Below are 24,600 nucleotides of genomic sequence, written 5' to 3' on the forward strand. Positions count from 1 at the left end.
GGTAGTGAGGGGTGTAGAGGGGGTGGGTAGAGAGAGGGGGGGTAGAGAGGGGGAGGGGTAGAGAGAGGGAGGGCGAGAGGTCACTTCAGCAAACACATTTCCCCTTCTCTCCCCTCTCTCTATGCCATAGAAACATAGAAAATAGGTGCAGGAGGAGGCCATTCGGCCCTTCGAGCCAGCACCACCATTCAATGTGATCATGGCTGATCATCCACAATCAGTACCCCGTTCCTGCCTTCTCCCCATATCCCTTGATTCCATTAGCCCTAAGAGCTAAATCTAACTCTCTCTTGAAATCATCCAGTGAATTTGCCTCCGCTGCCTTCTGTGGCAGATAATTCCACAGATTCACAACTCACTGGATGGAAAAGTTTCTCCTCGTCTCAGTTCTAAATAGCCGACCCCTTATTCTTAAACTGTGGCCCCTGGTACTGGACTCCCCCAACATGGGGAACATGATTCCTGCATCTAGCCTGTGCAAACCTCTAAGAATTTTATATGTTTCCATAAGATCCCCTCACATCCTTCTAAATTCCAGTAGTGAATACAAGCCCAGTCACTCCATTCTTTCATCACATGTCAGTCCCGCCATCCCGGGAATTAACCTTGTAAACCTAAGCTGCACTCCCTCAATAGCAAGAATGTCCTTCCTCAAATTAGGAGACCAAAACTGCACACAATACTCCAGGTGCGGTCTCACCAGGGCCCTGTACAACTGCAGTAGGACCTCCTTGCTCCTAATCTCATTCTTTCCTCATATGTCTCTCTTCCCAACTAAGATGTGGGTATTTTCTAGTTAATTGATGCGGTTGGCCAGTTTATGTTGCAGTTCTACTGGGATTGTTGTATTTAATCCTTGAGGATATAAAACTGCGGAATCCAACCCCTCTGGCGCCAACCAAACCTGGTGAGATTAACCTGGGAATCTCCGCACCTTGGACTCCAATGAGGGGCATAATCTGTGGATAGAGACAGAGACCACACTGGTTTAGTTTAGAGATACAACGCGGAAACAGGCCCTTCCCCACTGAGTCCGCGCCGACCAGCGATCCCCGCACTCTAACACTATCCCACACACACTAGCGCCGACCAGCGATCCCCGCACTCTAACACTATCCCACACACACTAGCGCCGACAAGCGATCCCCGCACTCTAACACTATCCCACACACACTAGCGCCGACCAGCGATCCCCGCACACTAACACTATTCTACACACACTAGGGACAATTTACAATCTTTACCGAAGCCAATTATCCTACAAACCCGCACGTTTTTGGAGTGTGGGAGAAACCAGAGTGCCCGGAGAGAACGTGCAAACTCTGTACAGACAGCACCCGTAGTCAGGATGAAACCCGGGTCTCTGTCGCTGTGAGGCAGCAGCTCTACCCACTGCACCACCGTGTTTTTTCGCTATCTATGATTTCATTTATTATTCACACCAGCAACCTTGGTTCACATTAATAATGTCAATCTGAGAGCAACCAAATGCAGGCAGGTGGGACTACTGTAGACGGGGCATGTTGGTCGGGGTGGGACTAGTGTAGATGGGGCATGTCGGTCGGGGTGGGACTAGTGTAGATGGGGCATGTTGGTCGGGGTGGGACTAGTGTAGATGGGGCATGTTGGTCGGGGTGGGACTAGTGTAGATGGGGCATGTTGGTCGGGGTGGGACTAGTGTAGTTGGGGCATGTTGGTCGGGGTGGGACTAGTGTAGATGGGGCATGTCGGTCGGGGTGGGACTAGTGTAGATGGGGCATGTTGGTCGGGGTGGGACTAGTGTAGATGGGGCATGTTGGTCGGGGTGGGACTAGTGTAGACGGGGCATGTTGGTCGGGTTGGGACTAGTGTAGATGGGGCATGTTGGTCGGGGTGGGACTAGTGTAGACGGGGCATGTTGGTCGGGGTGGGACTAGTGTAGATGGGGCATGTTGGGCAGTGTGGGCAAGTTGGGCTGAAGGAAGGCCCTGTTTCCATGCTGGGTGACTCTGACTCTGTGAACTTCCAAGAGTAACATTCTCCTTTCTCTGGGTCATACATTGTTAATAAAGAAAGTTTACTTTTCCTGTTTAAATGTCCACAGTAAAGTTTGTATTGAAGCCGACCAGGGAGAAGGCAATTGTATTGAAGCCGACCAGGGAGAAGGCAATTCTGGATTTAGTGTTGTGTATTGAACCGGATTTGATAGAGGACTTCGAGGTAAAGGAGCCATTAGGAGGCAGTGACCATAACATGGTCAGGTTTAATCTACAATTGGAGAGGGAGAAGGGTAGATCGGAGGTGTCAGTGTTACAGTTGAATAAAGGGGACTATGGAGGCATGAGGGAGGAGCTGGCCAAAGTTGACTGGAAAGATGCCCTTTTTAAAATTTATTTTTAATTAATCAAAAAATGTATTTAATTATTAAAAAATAATATTTACACTACAATAAAACAAGCCAGAACCCACCACCATAATACAATACAAACATATATCCATAGTAAACTACTATACAACTATGTTACAATTCTTATTGAGGATACATTCAACACCCTGCAGAGCCCAGCGGTCCCGGAACTCCCCCAGGGTGCCCGTAGACAGGGCGTATTCCCATTCTAACCCCACCCGGGCACGATCGTATCCCCAGAAAAGGGGCATGCAGCTGGCTCGGGTAGAGTCCTCCACCGTCTGGCGCCGTGACTCGCGGATGGCCAGCTTGGCCAGGCCCAGGAGCAACCCAACCAGGACATCTTCAGCCCTACCCTCTCCCCTACGCACAAGGTGTCCAAAGATGAGGATGGTGGGTGAAAAATGCAGCCAGAAGGCAAGGAGCAGCCCCTTTAGGTATTCAAACAGTGGCTGCAGCCTCACACACTCCATATACACGTGGTACACAGACTCTTCCAGCCCGCAACAGTGGCAGGCGGCTGGCGAGTCTGTGAACCGTGAGAGAAACAGGTTGCAGGGAACACCTCGGTGCAATACCCTCCACCCCAGGTCCCCATGTAGAGGGGGCAAATCCCTGCGTAGAGGGACCCCCACCGGGGATGGAAAGATGCCCTAGCAGGGATGACAATGGAACAACAAGGGCAGGTATTTCTGGGAATAATACAGGCCTGCAGGGCAGCGAATCCCCACAAATACTTTTATATAAAAAATAAAAATAAACATACAAATGAGCACAATCAAAGACTGTCTATGTTGACAGTTTTACAAACAAATGTTCATCAAATTAATATAACACCCTTATCAACAAAACACTCCCGCGGCGAACAGCGTTCACACCAATGTCTGCAGTGCGGCGGATCACCACACGGTGGGAGTGTTGACCACAAATTGGAGCGACCTGTTATATGAATTCACTGCACATTGCGAGTTGCTGTCTACAAATTAGATGTAATTGTGCTCTTTACTGCAAACTGGTTCTTTATTGCTCTGTGACCTGTTTCCTTTCCCCATAATGCACCCATTGCCTAGATGCCAAATTTTGTAAAAGCCTTGAAACCAGGGAAGATTTGGGATGTAAATCAAGGAACTGCAGATGCTGGTTTACAAAAAAAGACAGAGTGCTGGAGTAACTCAGCGGGTCAGGCAGCATCTCTGGAGAACATGGATAGGTACAAAGTGCCTCCATCCACCTACCAGTTGCACAGGTTTGGTCCACCTCATCTCTTTTTCATTCCTTTTTCTACATCTACAATCTGAAGAAGGGTCCTGATCTAAATGATGCTTGTCCATTCACTTTGTGGTGATGAAGATGTTGCCTGATCTGCTGAGTACCTCCCGCTCTTTGTTTTTAAACGTAGTTATATTCCCTAGTTGGGTCTGTCGAAGGGAAAGTAGTTTAATATTTGTGGACACTGTTTCAAGTTTACAATTTACTAATCCTGCCCCTTCTGTTCACCCTACTGTAGTTATATAGTCAGTCTGAATCTATATCTGGTTTAGTCTGAGTGGGAACTGCCACAATCTATTTCCTGTTCATCTCCCTGTGAAGGGATGACATTCAGTTTCCACCGCGTATCTCCATAGACTGGGCCCCATGCTGCTGGAAGTGTCTTCTGTGGTTAGACATTCTCTTCCCATTAAGCCAAATGTTGATAGGACCTTAGGCAAAATCCTTCCCCATCGCTGTTCCTCTGACTTAAATCATTTAATTCAAAATATTTCTTCCAGTTGTAGTCTGAGCTGTGTGAAATTCTCTACATATTTTGAACTGACTGCATTTTCCTGTTTGTGCACAGGGTTTGATGCCCATAGTAAGAGTTACAGCATTGGGCAACTCTGTCGGGGAGTTCACTGTTTGTGTGAAGTGTTGTCTTTCATACAGCTGGCATGATGTTGTGCCAGTTTGAATATGAAAATAGTCAATTATTAGAAACATAGAAAATAGGTGCAGGAGTAGGCCATTCAGCCCTTCGAGCCTGCACCATTCAATATGATCATGGCTGATCATCCAACTCAGTATCCTGTACCTGCCTTCTCTCCATACCCCCGGATCCCTTTAGCCACAAGGGCCACATCTAACTCCCTCTTAAATATAGCCAATGAACTGGCCTCAACTACTTTCTGTGGCAGAGAATTCCAGAGATTCACCACTCTCTGTGTGAAAAATGTTTTCCTCATCTCGGTCCTAAAAGATTTCCCCCTTATCCTTAAACTGTGACCCTTTGTTCTGGACTTCCCCATCGGGAACAATCTACCTGCATCTAGCCTGTCCAACCCCTTAAGAATTTTGTAAGTTTCTATAAGATCCCCCCTCTTCTACCCTGTAGGATTCACTACTGCAGACACATTTGAATTTCACTGGACCTTAATTGGTACATGTGACGATAAACTGACCTTGAAACATTGGGCCTAGAGTTATTTTTCCAGGCCCTGTCCATCCAGTGTTTGATATTTTGAGGTGAATGTAGAATCTTCTCGCCTGTTGCTGTTTCTCCCTCTACAGTTATTGTACTGGTTGGTGCCAAGGTCTTTGGAGATCTTCTAATGTCCCCAGTTTTCAATGGATTGTGATAGATGGGCTTTGTCAACTTGCTGTTCCAAGTACTGCTTGTGATAGAGGGTGTGATCAAGGATGTCAGGAGATTTCAATCATTAAAGTGGTCTGTTTTTTTTTTGTTATAACTAAGTCTATCTAATCTAGTCTTTGTGGAGATGGTATGACATTAAGGCCCGTGGTTTCAATGGGGATAAATCTTTGAGAAAGATTAACAATGTCTTTTCCTAATTGCTTTGTGGTCACGTTCCTTGTATTTCAGGGTGCTGGAATGTTGAGCAGAAGTGCTGGAGGAACTCTGAGGGTCAGGCAGCATCAGAGGGGGAAATAGACAGATGGCATTTTGGGTTGGAAACCTACAGACTGGAGTAGGGGAAAAAAGATGTAAAGTGGGGGTGGGACAAAGCCTGGCATGTGGGGGTGGGTGATTGGCAGATGGATGGAATAAGTGACAAAGACCAGAGGTGAGAGTGATAAAACATGTTGGATAAGAAGGGCAGAGGTGTGGAAGATGAAGCCTGAGGGAAGTTTATGGGTGAATGGGACATGGGAGGGGATAAAAGGGAATGTGGCATGGAGGTGGGAATCGGCATACTGGTGATGGGAACCCCCTCTTTCCCTGCACCCACCACCCTGGTGATGGGAACCCCCTTTTCAGCCCAACTTGCCCAGGCCGACCAACATGCCTCATTTACACTAGTCACCCAGCTCAGAAACAGGCCCTTCCTTCAGCCCAACTTGCCCACACCGGCCTCGATGTCCCATCTACACTATAATAATAATAAATTTTATATTTAATGGGCGCCTTTCATACAAAATCTCAAGGACACCTTACATAGTAAACATATAACAATAAGGACATCACAGAGACACAAATTAAAAACAGGATTCAATCCAAAAACAGAAAATCAAAAACACAGTGTGAAGAGGGAGCAGCGGCAACCAAATCGTGCCAGCGTCCACTCTCTCTTCACGGCAGCCAGAGTTGCCGCACACTAGTCCCAGAGTTGCAGAAACAGGCCCTTCCTTCAGCCCAACTTGCCCACACCGGCCAACATGCCCCATCTACACCAGTCACTGAGTCAAGGAAACAGGTCCAACCAAAACAAAAGAACTGGTTATTGACTTCAGGAGGAGGAGAGAGGAACCTGCTCCTCTCTACATCAAAGGAGACATGGTGGAGAGAGTCACTGACTTTAAGTTCCTGGGAATATACATCTCCCAGGACCTCAAATGGACAATGAACACCGTCACTCTCGTGAAGAAGTCACAGCAGCGGCTATATTTCCTGAGGTCTCTGCGGAGAGCAAACGTTTCACAGCCGCTGCTGCTGTCCTTCTACCGGTGCGCCGTGGAAAGTATCCTCTCCTATGGCATCCTGTAGCAATGTTACAACATTTTGAGATTTTAAAAATCAAGTCTGTAATTTATCCCATCAGATAAAGCATAAAAAGAAGTTTAATTTGACACCTAATTCACTTTCATATCTTCAGTATTAAAAAAGTTATGGCCATTTTCATACTCGGAAATAAGCATCTTGTTCCCTATTGCTTTTTCATTGACTTAACGCAAAAGCTGTGATCAAGGACAGTCAAAAGCCCATAACTTTCTTAAAAAGTAAGAGAACTGAAAGAAATGTTCAGTTATTATAGATTGAAGCATTCTGAAACAAATATGAAACAATCTTACTTAGATGACTTGAAATTAAAGCATATAATTAGTTAGTTACTTAATTGTAGCTAATTACAAAATTCAATTACTAGATCTAAACATCTATCAATTTCTAAAGAATAGATTAACATTTTTAAATAGCCTAAGAGTCCAAATAACATTCACACAAGAATTCACAATAAAACATGTTTTTTAAATTTCATTGTCATGGATTTATAGGCCAAATGGAAGGAATTTAATGTTTAATACCTGTAAATTAATGGCCATTTAAATCAACTTGCGAGTGGGTTTTACTGGAACGGGACCATTTGGAACGTTGAAGTTGTGGTGATTTATACCCCCATATCGGCATGCCGGTTCGTATGGGGACTAAATCGCCATTTCGCAACATAAAATGTGCACTAAAGGCATCTTAAGAAGCACTTTTATACATAAAAATAAACAACTTTCTTTTACCTGTCACCTACATAAAATCCGTCCCCGTTGTCGGCGTTTACGGCTTTAGAAACTGGTTTTAAAATGACTCCAGCGTTGAAATTGTCAGGCGATTTAAATAAAAAAGACACAGAATGGCCGTCAGAACGATTCTTCAGCAAACGCTTGGACTCCGACAAAATATAATCCAGGACAAGGTAAGAGAAAATTGCGTTTTAACCCCGCCCCCCCTCAAACGCGCCAAAATTGCGCACACGACCAGTGGCAGAACTGCAGCGCTGCTGAAGGTAAGTATTGTAACATACCTACATCCTGGTGTGGTTTGCTAGCTGCACTGTGGCTGAGAGGAGAGCGCTGCAGAGAGTTATTAAAACTGCACAGAGCATCCCAAACGCTCAACCAAAGATTATAGAGGAGAACAATTATATAATTGTTATATGGTTATATGGTTATATGGTTATATCTTGCCCACACCGGCCAACATGCCCCATTTGCACTAGTCCCACCTGCCTGTGTTTCGCCCACATCCCTCCAAACCTGTCCTATCCATGTACCTGTCCAAGTGTGATAGTCCCAGCCTCAACTACCTCCTCCGGCAGCTCGTTCTACACACTCACCACCCTCTGTGTGGAAAAGTTGCCCCTCACGTTGACATTCTCAATGTGAACAATTTGTGAACCAGCGAGCTGGTGTTGAATAAAAAATGGAATCATGGATAGAAAAATAACAAAAAATAGGTCGGCACGGTGGTGTTGCTGCCTCACAGCGCCAGAGACCCGGGTTCCATCCTGACTACGGGTTTGCACGTTCTCTCCATGACCTGCGTGGGTTTTCTCCGGGCGCTCCGGTTTCATCCCACACTCCAAAGACGTGCGGGTTTGTAGGTTAATTGCCTTTGGTAATTTGGTAATTGTAAAACTGTCCCTAGTGTGTGGGATAGTGCGAGTGTACAGGGTGATCACTGGTCGGTACAGACTCTGTGGGCTGAAGGGCCTGTTTCCATGCTGTATCTCTAAACTAAACTAAAAAGATGTTTCCACTAGTGGAAGAGTCTAGGACCAGAGGACACAGCCTCAGAATTAAATTCCTTTAGGAAGGAGATGAGGAGGAATTTATTTTGCCAGAGGGTGGTGAATCTGTGGGATTCATTGCCACAGACGGCGGTGGAGGCCAAGTCAGTGGATATATTTAAGGCGGAGATAGATAGATTCTTGATTAGTGCGGGTGTCAGGGGCTATGGGCAGAAGAATGGGGTTGGGAGGGAGAGATAGATCAGCGATGATTGAATCGTGGAGTAGACTCGATGGGCCGAATGGCCTAATTCTGATTCTGTGTGTTATGGTCTTCTCTGACTTAAGGAAATGCAAGCACCCACTTTATGCAAAGAGCAACAAGTCGGAGGGCAATTATTGTCCCGCAGACAACTACTGCCCCAGGTGGATATCATGATGTGTACAACAAACATTGTCCCACAGACAACTACTGCCCCAGGTGGATATCATGATGTGTACAACAAACATTGTCCCACAGACAACTACTGCCCCAGGTGGATATCATGATGTAGTGCAACAAACATTGATCGGCCACTGGTGGGCGAAGGGTTAATGTGGTAATTGGCTTGATTGGAGCTGATTAGAACATTGTCAGCTGCTGTGTATAAAAGGGGGAGTTGTAGGAGTGTCTGAGTGCAGTTGTCCTGGGCTGTGGCTGGGAGCAGTGGTCCTGGGCTGTGGATGGATGGGAGCAGTGGTCCTGGACTGTGGATGGATGGGAGCAGTGGTCCTGGACTGTGGATGGATGGGAGCAGTGGTCCTGGACTGTGGATGGATGGGAGCAGTGGTCCTGGGCTGTGGATGGGAGCAGTGGTCCTGGGCTGTGGATGGGAGCAGAGCTCAGGGTAGAGACAGGGAGTCTCCCCTTGTGTCTGATGTGGATCTACATCTCCAGGGCATGAGGTCGGTGAGAAAACTACAGCTTTCTACTGAATTGTGTTTGCTTCTTTGATTAATTCTGCTGACTTTTCCTTATAATTGTTGTCATTTGAAGTATCCAGGGTTTTTAATGATGATTTTTTTCTGGTGCAACTGGAATTGTGCTGTTTCTGTGCTGTATCTCCAAACTAAACGGATGTTTCTACTAGTGGGAGAGTCTTGCACCAGAGGGCACAGTGTCAGAATAAAAGGATGTATCTTTGAAATCTTATTTGTGGAATTCCCTGCCACAGAGGCCAGTGGGGGCCAAGTCACTGGATGGATTTAAGAGAGAGTTAGATAGAGCTCTAGGGGCTAGTGGAGTCAAGGGATATGGGGAGAAGGCAGGCACGGGTTATTGATTTGAGACAATCAGTCATGATCACAATGAATGGTGTTGCAGGCTCGAAGGGCTGAATGGCCTCCTGCACCTATTTTCTATGTTTACTAAAGTGATGATACCCTAACCGTATCACAACTGAAATTGAATCTGGCTGATGTAAATGTAGAAACAAAAACCTGTAGATGCTGGTTTATACCAAAGATAGACACATTGCTGGAGTAACATAGAAACATAGGTGCAGGAGTATGCCATTCGGCCCTTCGAGCCTGCACCGCCATTCAATATGATCATGGCTGATCATCCAACTCCGTATCCCGTACCTGCCTTCTCTCCATACCCCCTGATCCCTTTAGCCACAAGGGCCACATCTTACTCCCTTAAATATAACCAATGAATTGGCCTCAACTACCTTCTGTGGCAGAGAGTTCCAGAGATTCACCACTCACTGTGTGAAAAATGTTTTTCTCATACTGTCCTAAAGGATTTCCCCTCTATCCTTAAGCTGTGCTTAAACTGTGACCCCTTGTTCTGGACTTCTCCAACATTGGGAACAATCTTCCTGCATCTAGCCTGTCCAACCCCTTAAGAATTTTGTAAGTTTCTAAAAGATTCCCCCCCCCCCCCTCAATCTCCTAAATTCTAGTTAGTACAAGCTGAGTCTATCCAGTCTTTCTTCATATGAAAGTCCTGACATCCCAGGAATCAGTCTGGTGAACCTTCTCTGCACTCCCTCTATGGCAATAATGTCCTTCGTCAGATTTGGAGACCAAAACTGTACGCAATACTCCAGGTGTGGTCTCACCAAGACCCTGTACAACTGCAGTAGAACCTCCCTGCTCCTATACTCAAATCCTTTTGCTATGAATGCTAACATACCATTCGCTTTCTTCACTGCCTGCTGCACCTGCATGCCTACTTTCAATGACTGGTGTACCATGACACCCAGGTCTCGTTGCATCTCCCCTTTTCCTAATCGGCCACCATTTAGATAAGTCTGCTTTCCTGTTTTTGCCACCAAAGTGGATAACCTCACATTTATCCACATTATACTGCATCTGCCATGCATTTACCCACTCACCCAGCCTACCCAAGTCACCTTGCAGCCTCCTAGCATCCTCCTCACAGCTAACACTGCCCCCCAGCTTTGTGTCATCCGCAAACTTGGAGATGTTGCATTCAATTCCCTCGTTCAAATCATTAATATATATTGTAAATAGCTGGGGTCCCAGCACTGAGCCTTGCGGTACCCCACTAGTCACTGCCTGCCATTCTGAAAAGGACCCGTTTACTCCTACTCTTTGCTTCCTGTTTGCCAGCCAGTTCTCTATCCACATCAATACTGAACCCCCAATACCGTGTGCTTTAAGTTTGTATACTAATCTCTTATGTGTGACCTTGTCAAAAGCCTTCTGAAAGTCCAGATATAACACATCCACTGGTTCTCCCTTATCCACTCTACTAGTTACATCCTCGAAAAATTCTATATGATTCGTCACACATGATTTACCTTTCGTAAATCCATGCTAACTTTGTCCAATGATTTCACCACTTTCCAAATGTGCTGCTATCCCATCTTTAATAACTGACTCTTGCAGTTTCCCCACTACCGATCTTAGACTAATTGGTGATCAAGAATATCAGGAGATTTCAATCATTAAAGTGATCTGTTTTTTTGTTATAACCAAGTCAATCTAGTATTTGTGGAGATGGTATGACGTTAAGGCCCTTGTTTAGACCCTCTTGTGGTTTCAATGAGGATAAATCTTTGAGAAAGATTAACAATGTATTTTCTTAATTGCTTTGTGGTCACATTCCTTGTATTTCAGGGTGCTGGAATGTTGAGCAGAGTGCTGGAGGAACTCTGAGGGTCAGGCAGCATCTGTGGGGGAAATAGACAGATGGTCTTTTGGGTTAGAAACCTACAGACTGGAGTAGCGGGGAGAAAGATGGGAAGTGGGGGTGGGACAAAGCCTGGCATGTGGGGTGGGTGATTAGCAGATGGATTTGAGAAGATGAGGGGGAACTTCTTTACTCGGAGAATGGTAGCTGTGTGGAATGAGCTTCCAGTGGAAGTGGTGGAGGCAGGTTCGATTTTATCATTTAAAAATAAATTGGATAGGTATATAGATGGGAAAGGAATGGAGAGTTATGGTCTGAGTGCAGGTAGATGGGACTAGGTGAGAATAAGTGTTCGGTTTGACATGGGAGGGGATAAAAGGGAAATGTGGCATGAAGGTGGGGAATCGGCATACTGGTGATGGGAACCCCTCTTTCCCTGCACCCCCCCCCCCAACCTGGTAATCTTGCCCCTTCCATTCACCCAACTGTAGCTTTGTTTGGAATTGGTCTAAATCTATATTTGGTTTAGTATGTTTGTCTATGTTGCCAGAATCAATTTCCACCCAGTTTCCACCCAGGATCTCCAAAGACTAGGTCCTCTGATGCTGGAAGAGTCTGCCAGAGTTAGACTCTCTTCCCCATTCTGCCAAACGTCGCTACTGTTCCTTTACTTGTACGTCTCATTTAATTCAAAGTATTTCTTTGTTGGTTAAAGTAGTATCTGGCTTGTCATGGTGTGTTTCTCCAGATATTTGAACTGGCTGTATGCTCGTATCTGTTTGTGCACAGGGTTTCAATGTCCATGGTAAAGGGTATGGTATCAGGGGCAGTGTCGGGGAGAACACTTCATGTGACATGGTAGGTTTCACATTTAGAGACACAGCGCGGATACAGGCCCTTTGGCCCACCGAGTCTGCACCGACCAGCGACCCCTGCACATTAACACTATCCTACACACACTAGAGAAAATGTTACATTTATACCAAGTCAATTAACGTACAAATCTGCACATCTTTGGATAGTGGAAGGAAAGTGAAGATCTCTGAGAAAACCCACTTGGTCACTGGGAGAACGTGCAAACTCCGTACAGACAGCACCCGTGTCTCTGGCACTGTAAGGTAACAACTCTACCACTGTGCCACTGTGCTGCCCTTCAACAAAGCTGGCATGTTGCTGTGCCAGTGAATTACAGTAGTCAATGTATTCTGCTACCCTGTAGGGTTCACTACAATCCTTTCAATGGCCGATCCTGTTTCTCATGACATTTAATTTCAATTGGAATCTCTTCCTCTCTAGGTGTCCAGTGTGAAGGAGGATGTCAGCAGACTACAAATCACTAACGTGACATTGGTTTGTTTTGTATATAACTTGGTCTATGTGAATATGGTTATGGAGTTGGTACATAGGTAAGGCCCCTGTTTAGAACCTTCTCTTGGGCTTCAGTGTGGATGAAGGTTTGGGAAAGATTAACAATTGTTTTCTCTAATTGGGCTCAGCCTGTCTCAGCTTGGGGCCCACTTTAGTTTAAAGATTACATTGCCCCTTCCCCTCATTAAGGTTTATTCACTAAAGTTGTGGTCTGGGCCTACTTGAAGGAGTTTAACAGGGACCACTGGTATGTACTTGTGTCTCTAGTAGTGAGTTTCTGCCTGTACCTGGGGCTGTTGGTCAGGGTGGGGACGAGGATGTATGGGGGGGGGATGTATGGGGGGTGGGGACAGTGAGGGGGGTGTATGGGGGGAATGTATGGGGGGGATGTATGGGGGGTGGGGACAGTGGGGGGATGTATGGGGGGGGGGATGTATGGGGGGTGGGGACAGTGGGGGGGGGGGGATGTATGGGGGGTGAGATATTGGTTCCACATGCCAATGTGGTGGATTCCCCTCTGCCAGCATGATACCAGTGATCACCTTCCAGGGTGGGGACAGTGAGGGGGATGTATGGGGGTGGGGGTGTATGGGGACAGTGAGGGGGATGTATGGGGGGGGGGGGGTGGGGACAGTGAGGGGGATGTGTGGGGGATGTATGGGGAGTGGGGGGTGTATGGGGACAGTGAGGGGGATGTATGGGGAGTGGGGGATGTATGGGGACAGTGAGGGGGATATATGGGGGTGGGGGGTGTATGGGGATGTATGCGGACAGTGAGGGGGATATATGGGGGTGAGATATTGGTTCCACATGCCAATGTGGTGGATTCCCCTCCGCCAGCATGATACCAGTGATCACCTTCTCCTGACACCACTTGACTGGATGGCGCTGCCTTCTGTCTCTGGACTTTGCCTGGTGTGTACTTGTGCTTGAGGATACGGTGACCTGAAGACTTGTCCAATCTGAGGTCTTGACTGGGGAACGGCCACTTTGGGCTGGCCCATTAGATCATTACCCTTGTCTAAATCCACTTGCCTTCATTAGGCTCCCCACTTCCTCATTGTCTTGGCCTTCATCCTAACAGGGATTTATTCTGGGTTTTGGCCATGGAACAAATAAACAGTGCTGGCAGAATTCAGCGGGTCAGGCAACATCTGTGGAGGAAATGAACAGATGACATCAGCTTGGAAGCCTTCAGACTGGAGTAGTGGGAGAAGGTTGGAAAAGGGAAATGGGGCAAAGCTTGGCAAGTGATGGGTGGATACAGGTGATGGGATGATGGGCAGATGGTGGAGAAAAGGACAAAGGCTAGAGGTGAAAAGATGACAAAACATTCCAGAGGTGTGAAATGTAAAGCTGGAGCGAGGTATGAGGGAGTAATGGACGGGTATGTGGTTGTAATGGGCCGGGTGTAATGGGCCGGGTATGCGGGTGTAATGGGCCGGTTATCCGGGTGTAATGGGACCAGAAGGGATAAAAGGGAATGGGACTTGGAGATGGGAATGAGCATACTGATGAAGGGACACCCCCTCTTTCCCTACACTCCCCACCCTGGTGTGCACCTCACTCAACACTCCGGTCACCCTACTCCTTTCCCCTCTAATGTACGCTCATCACTGTCCCACATTCCCCTCTTTCCCAGATCCCTCTCTCTGGCTTTGCATGTCACACCTCTTCTTGTCTGACACTTGTCTCCTCTTCACCTCTAGCCTTTGTCACTACTCCCCTATCTGCTAATCAGCCCCCAACTGTATCCAGCATCACTCACCAGGCTTTGTCCTGCTCCCATCTCTTTCCAGCTTTCTCCCAACTCCATCACTCTGAAGAAAGGTCCTGATCTGAAACATCTGTCCATTCCTTTGCAGTCGGGCAGGTGGTGCCTGACCCACTGAGTACCTCCAGCACTGTTTGTGACCTAGTTATTCCTTGGTTAAAGTTATCTGAGGGAATGTGAGTTTAATAGTCATGGCTCTTGAGGCTTATTACAATTTACTAATCCCGCCCCTTCCATTCACCCTACTGTAGTTCTTTAGAGTTGGTCTATATCTATGTTTGGTTTGGTGAGTGTCTGCGTTGCTGCAATCTGTTTGCTCTGAATAATTTGCGTTTGTTTCCACCCAGGATCTCCAAGGACTGGACCTGTGCTGCTGGAAATGTCTGCTGGGGTTAGACTGTCTCTTCCCGTTCTGCCAAATGTTGGCGTAAGATGGAATAAACTTATTTCCCATTGCTGTTCTCCTGATACAGAAGTCTCATTTAATGTTTTTGTCGGTTAAAGTAGAGTCTGGTCTGTTGTGGTCGGGTTTCCTCTGATATTGTGAACTGCTGCACGCCCTTAACGTTCCTGCAACTTTATCCAGTCTATCTGGATTTGATCTTCATGGAGATGGTGTGAAGGTAAGGCCCCTATTTCAATCCCTTTTTTGGTTTCAGTGGAGATAAGTTTTTGAAAGATTAACAATGGGGTTTCTTATTTATTTTTGGTCAAGGGTTTTATAATTCAGGATGCTGGATCTTTAGCAATAAAAGCAGAGTTGGAGGAACTCGATGGGTCAGGCAGCATCTGTAGGCTGGCTCAGAGATTTGTAGGTTAATTGGTTTTAGTAAACTGTCTCTAGTGTGTAGGATAGTGCTAGTATACGGGGTAATCGCTGGATTGTGCAGACTCGCTGGGCCAGACGGCCTGTTTCCACGCTATCTCTAATTAATTTTTATTCACGGTTCTTTCAATTCGGGGCGCTGGAATATGAGCATAAGCAATAGTGCTGGAGGTACTTGGTGGGTCGGGCAGCATCTGAAGAAATGGACAGATGACTAATCAGGTCGGGAGCCTTCAGACAAATACGGGAGAAAGCTGGAAATGAGGTGGGGGTTGGGGTACTGCCTGACAGGCGATGGGTGGATACAGGTGAGTGGGTGATGGGCAGATGGGTGAAGTAAGTGACAAAGGCTGAAGGTGAAAGTGATAAAATGTGTGGGATAAGGACAAGAGCTGTGAAATGTAAAGCCAGAGGGAGGTGGGGTGGGAAGGTAAAAGGGAAATATGGGACAAGAAGTTGAGGGTTGAGTGTACTTTCCTTCACTCCCCCCAACACTGTACTAGTTGACTGACTAACTAATTGACTGACTAACTAGTTAATTGACTAACTAATTAACTCACTAACTAACCAACTAACACTAGTCCTTTCCCACCCACTGTACACTCATCTCTCAAACAGTCCCATATTCCATCTATCCCTTCCTCCCATATCTCTCCTAGTTTCATATTTCCATTCTCTCCTTATTTGGCATTTTGTCTCTTTCACCTTGAGCCTTTGGCACTCACTCCATCCATATGCTCATCACGCCTCACGTGTACCACATATTTACTTGCTGGCTTTGTCCTGCGTGCCTCTGCCTCTTTTCACTCTCTTTCATCAGTCTGAGGAAGGTTGCTGACCTGAGGTGTCATCTGTCCATTCCACTTGCAGTCAGGCAGATTGTGCCTGAACTGCTGAATGCCTCCAGCACTTTGTCTATGAACAGAGCCATGTTCCCCGGTTGTAGTTGGCTCCTGTTACAGGGAAAGTAAAGTTTAATATTTGTGGTGTATTAATTTGACTGTTTTGTACATCTTTGTCAGCTCTCGGGATCTGGTCTTCCTGGAGATTACTTTAAGGTAAGGCCCCTGTTTCAAAACCTCTCTTGGGTTTCAGTGTTTGGGGAAAGATTGGGCAGCACAGTGGTAGAGTTGCTGCCTCACAGCGCCAGAGACCTGGGTTCAATCCTGACAACATGTGTTGTCTGTATAGTTTGTATTTTCTGCCTGTGACCATGTGGGTTTTCTCCAGGTGTTCTGGCTTCCAACACACCAAAGACACTGACAACATGTGTTGTCTGTACAGTTTGTATGTTCTGCCTGTGACCATGTGGGTTTTCTCCATGTGTTCTGGCTTCTTCCAACACCAAAGACATTCAGATTTGCAGGTTAATTGGTTTTAGTAAACTGTCCATAATGTGTAGGATAGTACTAGCGTACGGGGTGATTGCTGGATTGTGCTGACTTAGTGGACCAGAGGGCCTGTTTCCACACTTTAGTTGGTCTTAATGTATTTATTTTAGTACAATGTGAAGAAGGGTCCTGTTCTGAAACGTCACCAATAAATGTTCTCGAGAGATACTGCCTGACCCGCTGAGTTACTCCAGCACTCTGTGAAGCGTCACCTATAAATGTTCTCCAGTGATGCTGAGTTACTCCAGCACTCTGTGAAACGTCACCTATCCATGTTCTCTTTGGCATTTGGGCAATGGGTGCTTTATGGGGAAATGAAACGGGTTACAAAGCAATGAAGCACCATTTTGCAGTAAGGAGAACAATTGTATCTAATTTGTAGACAGTGCTCCCAATGTGTAGTGAATTTGTACAACAGGTCGCTCCAATATGTGGTCAACACTCCCACCGTGTGGTGATCCGCTGCACTGCAGGTCCATCCAATTTGTGGTCAACGCTCCCACCATGTGGTGATCCGCTGCACTGCAGGTCCATCCAGTTTGTGGTCAACACTCCCACCGTGTGGTGATCCGCTGCACTGCATGTCCATCTGACATGTGGACAAAGTACCAGTTAGACTCTGGTCAGGCAGCATCTCTGTAGAACGTAGACAGATCTTTTTGTCCACACACTTAGTGCATTGCACCGCATACTGCACAGTGGGGAATTTCTTTAGTCGGAGGGCGGTGAATCTGTAGAATTCATTGCTACAGAGGGGTGTGGAGGCTGTCGATGGATATTTTTAAGGCGGAGATAGATTTTTGATTAGCAAGGGCGTTGAACGTTACAGGGTTTGAATTATAGTCTCGTCCCGAAACGTCACCTGTTCCTTCTCACCAGAGATGTTGCCTGACCCGCTGAGTTACTCCAGCTCGTTGTCTCACCATACATTTGGCTGCATCTACATTGTTACAATCCATTTCTTCAGTACTCTCGGTTCTACTCTTGTCCTTGCTGCTCCTTAGCTCTGCTCTTCCACCCTGACTCGACAATTTTTGACTGAAGATCTGGGGGGTTGGGGTTTTCCAGGTATTTTTAACCACCTGGGCACCACTGAATGTTTGTTTATATAGAACTTTCAATGTCCACGTGTAGAGTACTGCATCGGGCAACAAGGTTGGGAGAACCCTTGTGCAATTTAATGTGTATTTGATGGGGTAACTGGGGTGTTGCTGTGCTTGTAAATTGCAAGTCAGTTCTGGAGCAACTCGATGGGTCCAGCAACATCACTGGAGAATATGGATTGCTAATTCAGGCTTGGGACTCTTCAGACCCTTAAGAATTTTAGTCTAAATATAATGGACTACCTTAATATTGGTCCAACCTGTAGGAGTCCTGACTGCAGAGACACAATGGTCCTGGTTGGAGATACATCTCCAGGCATTGTCCACATGTCCAAGTGTTTTTACCTTGAGGATTAGAATCTTCTCACCCAGGACTGTCCGACCGACTGAGTTACTCCCACACTTTGTCTAATTGTAGAGAAGGACGTTGGAACATTTTCAAACATTAAAATGTAATGTTAATTTGATTTTTCAGCATCAAGCCTTCCTGGATTTGGTCTTTATGGATGTCATAGGAGATAAGGTACGTATTTCTAACCCTCTTCCGTTTAATGGGATAAATGTGTTAAATAATTGAAGGCTTTTCCAAATTTGTTTCTTCAACATCGAGGAGCTCGCAGTCTCTGGTAGAGACCGATGTCGGGAAGCTCCAAAGAACGCAAAAGGTTCGACTAGACCCCGAGTGAGCTGGGATTCAACCCCCTAATGCAGGACGCCCGACACGGACGGCCCGACCGCCGGCTACAGGAGACAAGATCGTGCTGTCAACCGAAGGCCCGAGGCCCCAGACCGCGGGAGACCAAAGAAGGGAAGAGTTTGAACTTTGTGTTCTGTTGCTTTTTATTGGTATGAGTGTATGGTAAATGAAATTCCTCGTGTTGCAAAGCATACTTATTTTGCAACACGAGCCACCCCATGTTTGAATCGTGAGTAAATACACAGTGCTGGAGGAATTTGGTGGGTTTGACAACCCCTGAAGGATTGGACAGATGACTAATCGGGTTGGGAGCTCTCAGTCTGAAATACAGGTAAGAGCTGGAAATGAGGCGGGGGTTGGGCACTGCCTGACAAGTGATGGGTGGATTACAGGTGAGTGGGTGCTGGGCAAATGGATGGAGTAAGTGCCAAAGGCTGAAGGTGAAAGTGATAAAACATGTTGGATAAGGACAAGAACTGTGAAATGTAAAACCAGGGCGAGGTGGGGTTGGAAGGTAAAAGGGAAATATGGGACAGTTGAGAGATGAGCATACTTCCCTTCATTAACTAAATAACCATAACTAAATAACCATAACTAAATAACCATAACTAAATACCACCAACTAGGAATAACTAAGTAATAGCAACTAACTAGTCCTTGTACGCTCATCTCTCTAACAGGAGTTCCATTTTCCCTCTATCCCTTCCACCCATCTCTCCTAGTTTCATATTTCAGTTCTCTCCTTATTTGGCATTTTGACCCTTTCACCTTGAGCCTTTGGCATTCACTCCATCCATATGCTCATCACTCCTCACATGTACCACCTATTTCCTTGCTGGCTTTGTCCTGCGTGCCTCTACCTCTTTTCACTCTCTTTCATCAGTCTGAGGAAGGTTGCTGACCTGAGGTGTCATCTGTCCATTCCACTTGCAGTCAGGCAGATTGTGCCTGAACTGCTGAATGCCTCCAGCACTTTGTCTTTGGACAAAGCCATGTTCCCCGGTTGTAGTTGGCTCCTGTTACAGGGAAAGTAGAGTTTAATATTTTTGACTGAAGCTCTGGGGAGTTGGGTTTTTCCAGGTATTTTTAACCATGTGGGCACCACTGAATGTTTGTTTATCTAACGTTTAAATGTCCACGTGGAGAGTGAGGCATCGGGCAACAAGGTTGGTAGAACACTTGTGAAATATCATGGGTATTTGATGTAACTGGGGTGTTGCTGTGTTTGTAAATTGTGTCAGTGCTGGAGCAACTCGATGGGTGCATCAACATCGCTGGAGAACATGGATTGGTAATTCTGGGTTGGGACTCTTCAGACGTTAAAGTCTTAAGATAGTCTAAATATATTCGACTACATTAATATTGGTCCAACCTGTAGGAGCCCTGACTGCAGAGACACAATGGTCCTGGTTGGAGATACATCTCCAGGCAGTGTCCACATGTCCAAGTGTTTTTACCTTGAGGACTAGAATCTTCTCACCCAGGACTGTCCAACCCACTGAGTTACTTCTGCACTTTGTCTAATTGTAGAGAAGGACGTTGGAACATTTCAAACATTAAAATGTTGTGTTAATTTGATTTTTCAGCATCAAGTCTTCCTGGATTTGGTCTTTATGGATGTCATAGGAAGATAAGGTACGTATTTCTAACCCTCTTCAGTTTAATGGGATAAATATGTTCAATTATTGATGGCTTTTCCAAATTTGTTTCTTCAACATCGAGGAGCTCGCAGTCTCTGGTGGAGACCGATGTCGGGAAGCTCCAAAAAACGCAAAAGGTTCGACTAGACCCCGAGTGAGCTGGGATTCAACCCCCTGATGCAGGACCCCCGACCCAGACGGCCCGACCGCCGGCTACAGGAGACAAGATCGTCCCGTCAACGGATGGCCCGAGGCCCCATACCGCGGGAGATCAAAGAAGGGAAGATTTGAACTTTGTGTTCTGTTGCTTTTTATCGGAATGAGTGTCTGGTAAATGAAATTCCTCGTGTTGCAAACATACTTTTTTTGCAACACGAGCCACCCCATGCTTGAATCGTGAGTAAATACACAGTGCTGGAGGAACTTGGTGGGTTTGACAACCCCTGAAAGATTGGACAGATGACTAATCGGGTCAGGAGCTCTCAGTCTGAAAAACGGGGGAGAGCTGGAAACGAGGTGGGGGTTGGGCACTGCCTGACAAGTGATGGGTGGATTACTGGTGAGTGGGTGCTGGGCAAATGGATGAAGTAAGTGCCAAAGGTTGAAGGTGAAAGTGATAAAACATGTTGGATAAGGACAAGAACTGTGAAATGTAAAACCAGGGTGAGGTGGGGTTGGAAGGTAAAAGGAAAATATGGGACAGTTGAGAGATGAGCGTACTTCCCTTCATTAACTAAATAACCATAACTAAATAACCATAACTAAATACCACCAAATAGGAATAACTAAGTAATAGCAACTAACTAGTCCTTGTACGCTCATCTCTCTAACAGGAGTTCCATTTTCCCTCTATCCCTTCCACCCATCTCTCCTAGTTTCATATTTCAGTTCTCTCCTTATTTGGCATTTTGACCCTTTCACCTTGAGCCTTTGGCATTCACTCCATCCATATGCTCATCACTCCTCACATGTACCACCTATTTCCTTGCTGGCTTTGTCCTGCGTGCCTCTGCCTCTTTTCACTCTCTTTCATCAGTCTGAGGAAGGTTGCTGACCTGAGGTGTCATCTGTCCATTCCACTTGCAGTCAGGCAGATTGTGCCTGAACTGCTGAATGCCTCCAGCACTTTGTCTTTGGACAAAGCCATGTTCCCCGGTTGTAGTTGGCTCCTGTTACAGGGAAAGTAGAGTTTAATATTTTTGACTGAAGCTCTGGGGAGTTGGGTTTTTCCAGGTATTTTTAACCATGTGGGCACCACTGAATGTTTGTTTATCTAACGTTTAAATGTCCACGTGAAGAGTGAGGCATCGGGCAACAAGGTTGGGAGAACACTTGTGAAATATCATGGGTATTTGATGTAACTGGGGTGTTGCTGTGTTTGTAAATTGTGTCAGTGCTGGAGCAACTCGATGGGTGCATCAACATCGCTGGAGAACATGGATTGGTAATTCTGGGTTGGGACTCTTCAGACGTTAAAGTCTTAAGATAGTCTAAATATATTCGACTACATTAATATTGGTCCAACCTGTAGGAGCCCTGACTGCAGAGACACAATGGTCCTGGTTGGAGATACATCTCCAGGCAGTGTCCACATGTCCAAGTGTTTTTACCTTGAGGACTAGAATCTTCTCACCCAGGACTGTCCGACGCCACTGAGTTACTTCTGCACTTTGTCTAATTGTAGAGAAGGACGTTGGAACATTTCAAACATTAAATGTTGTGTTAATTTTATTTTTCAGCATCAAGTCTTCCTGGATTTGGTCTTTATGGATGTCATAGGAATATAAGGTACGTATTTCTAACCCTCTTCAGTTTAATGGGATAAATATGTTCAATTATTGATGGCTTTTCCAAATTTGTTTCTTCAACATCGAGGAGCTCGCAGTCTCTGGTGGAGACCGATGTCGGGAAGCTCCAAAAGACGCAGAAAGGTTCAACTAGACCCCGAGTGAGCTGGGATTCAACCCCCCCCCCCGATGCAGGGCACCCGACACGGACGGCCCGACCGCCGGCTACGGCAGTCAAGATCGTCCCGTCAACGGAAGGCCCGAGGCCCCAGACCGCGGGAGACCAAAGAAGGGAAGAGTTTGAACTTTGTGTTCTGTTGCTTTTTATTGGTATGAGTGTCTGGTAAATGAAATTCCTCGTGTTGCAAACATACTTTTTTTGCAACACGAGCCACCCCATGCTTGAATCGTGAGTATATACACAGTGCTGGAGGAACTTGGTGGGTTTGACAACCCCTGAAGGATTGGACAGATGACTAATCGGGTCAGGAGCTCTCAGTCTGAAATACGGGGGAGAGCTGGAAATGAGGTGGGGGTTGGGCACTGCCTGACAAGTGATGGGTGGATTACAGGTGAGTGGGTGATGGGCAAATGGATGGAGTTGGTGCCAAAGGCTGAAGGTGAAAGTGATAAAACATGTTGGATAAGGACAAGAACTGTGAAATGTAAAACTAGGGTGAGGTGGGGTTGGAAGGTAAAAGGGAAATATGGACAAGGAGTTGAGAGATGAGCATACTTCCCTTCATTAACTAAATAATAGTAATAATTAAGCAATAATAACTAAATAGTAATAACTAAACAATAATAACTATATACAACTAAATAGTAATAACTAAATACAACCAAATAGGAATAACTAAGTAATAGCAACTAACTAGTCCTTGTATGCTCATCTCTCAACCAGGAATTCCATATTCCCTCTATCCTTCTACCCATCTCTCCTAGTTTCATATTTCCGTTCTCTCCTTGTTTGGCATTTTGTCCCTTTCACCTTGAGCCTTTGGCACTCACTCCATCCATATGCTCCTCACTCCTCACATGTACCACCTATTTCCTTGCTGGCTTTGTCCTGCGTGCCTCTGCCTCTTTTCACTCTCTTTCATCAGTCTGAGGAATGTTGCTGACCTCAGGTGTCATCTGTCCGTTCCACTTGCAGTCGGGCAGATTGTGCCTGAACTGCTGAATGCCTCCAGCACTTTGTCTTTGGACAAAGCCATGTTCCCCGGTTGTAGTTGGCTCCTGTTACAGGGAAAGTAGAGTTTAATATTTTTGACTGAAGCTCTGGGGGGTTGGGTTTTTCCAGGTATTTTTAACCATGTGGACACCACTGAATGTTTGTTTATATCTAACGTTTAAATGTCCATGTGAAGAGTGAGGCATCGGGCAACAAGGTTGGGAGAACACTTGTGAAATATCATGGGTATTTGATGTAACTGGGGTGTTGCTGTGTTTCTAAATTGTGTCAGTGCTGGAGCAACTCGATGGGTGCATCAACATCGCTGGAGAACATGGATTGGTAATTCTGGGTTGGGACTCTTCAGACGTTAAAGTCTTAAGATAGTCTAAATATATTCGACTACATTAATATTGGTCCAACCTGTAGGAGCCCTGACTGCAGAGACACAATGGTCCTGGTTGGAGATACATCTCCAGGCAGTGTCCACATGTCCAAGTGTTTTTACCTTGAGGACTAGAATCTTCTCACCCAGGACTGTCCAACCCACTGAGTTACTTCTGCACTTTGTCTAATTGTAGAGAAGGACGTTGGAACATTTCAAACATTAAAATGTTGTGTTAATTTGATTTTTCAGCATCAAGTCTTCCTGGATTTGGTCTTTATGGATGTCATAGGAAGATAAGGTACGTATTTCTAACCCTCTTCAGTTTAATGGGATAAATATGTTCAATTATTGATGGCTTTTCCAAATTTGTTTCTTCAACATCGAGGAGCTCGCAGTCTCTGGTGGAGTCCGATGTCGGGAAGCTCCAAAAAACGCAAAAGGTTCGACTAGACCCCGAGTGAGCTGGGATTCAACCCCTGATGCAGGACCCCCGACCCAGACGGCCCGACCGCCGGCTACAGGAGACAAGATCGTCCCGTCAACGGAAGGCCCGAGGCCCCATACCGCGGGAGATCAAAGAAGGGAAGATTTGAACTTTGTGTTCTGTTGCTTTTTATCGGAATGAGTGTCTGGTAAATGAAATTCCTCGTGTTGCAAACATACTTTTTTTGCAACACGAGCCACCCCATGCTTGAATCGTGAGTAAATACACAGTTCTGGAGGAACTTGGTGGGTTTGACAACCCCTGAAAGATTGGACAGATGACTAATCGGGTCAGGAGCTCTCAGTCTGAAAAACGGGGGAGAGCTGGAAATGAGGTGGGGGTTGGGCACTGCCTGACAAGTGATGAGTGGATTACTGGTGAGTGGGTGCTGGGCAAATGGATGAAGTAAGTGCCAAAGGTTGAAGGTGAAAGTGATAAAACATGTTGGATAAGGACAAGAACTGTGAAATGTAAAACCAGGGTGAGGTGGGGTTGGAAGGTAAAAGGAAAATATGGGACAGTTGAGAGATGAGCATACTTCCCTTCATTAACTAAATAACCATAACTAAATAACCATAACTAAATAACCATAACTAAATACCACCAAATAGGAATAACTAAGTAATAGCAACTAACTAGTCCTTGTACGCTCATCTCTCTAACAGGAGTTCCATTTTCCCTCTATCCCTTCCACCCATCTCTCCTAGTTTCATATTTCAGTTCTCTCCT

At 46.0% G+C, this 24,600-nt stretch overlaps 1 long non-coding RNA gene across 1 annotated transcript; it reads left to right on the top strand.

Moving 5' to 3' along the window:
• The first annotated feature begins 8,987 nt into the window (after positions 1-8,987).
• LOC116978159 lies at positions 8,988-14,814 on the top strand. Its single transcript, XR_004413400.1, has 3 exons — positions 8,988-9,042; positions 12,029-12,097; positions 14,729-14,814. It is a non-coding gene; the product is annotated as an uncharacterized LOC116978159 (long non-coding RNA).
• Positions 14,815-24,600: the final 9,786 nt, after the last annotated feature.

The sequence above is a fragment of the Amblyraja radiata genome, chromosome 10 (assembly GCF_010909765.2).
Source record: "Amblyraja radiata isolate CabotCenter1 chromosome 10, sAmbRad1.1.pri, whole genome shotgun sequence".
Taxonomy (NCBI): Eukaryota; Metazoa; Chordata; class Chondrichthyes; order Rajiformes; family Rajidae; genus Amblyraja; species Amblyraja radiata.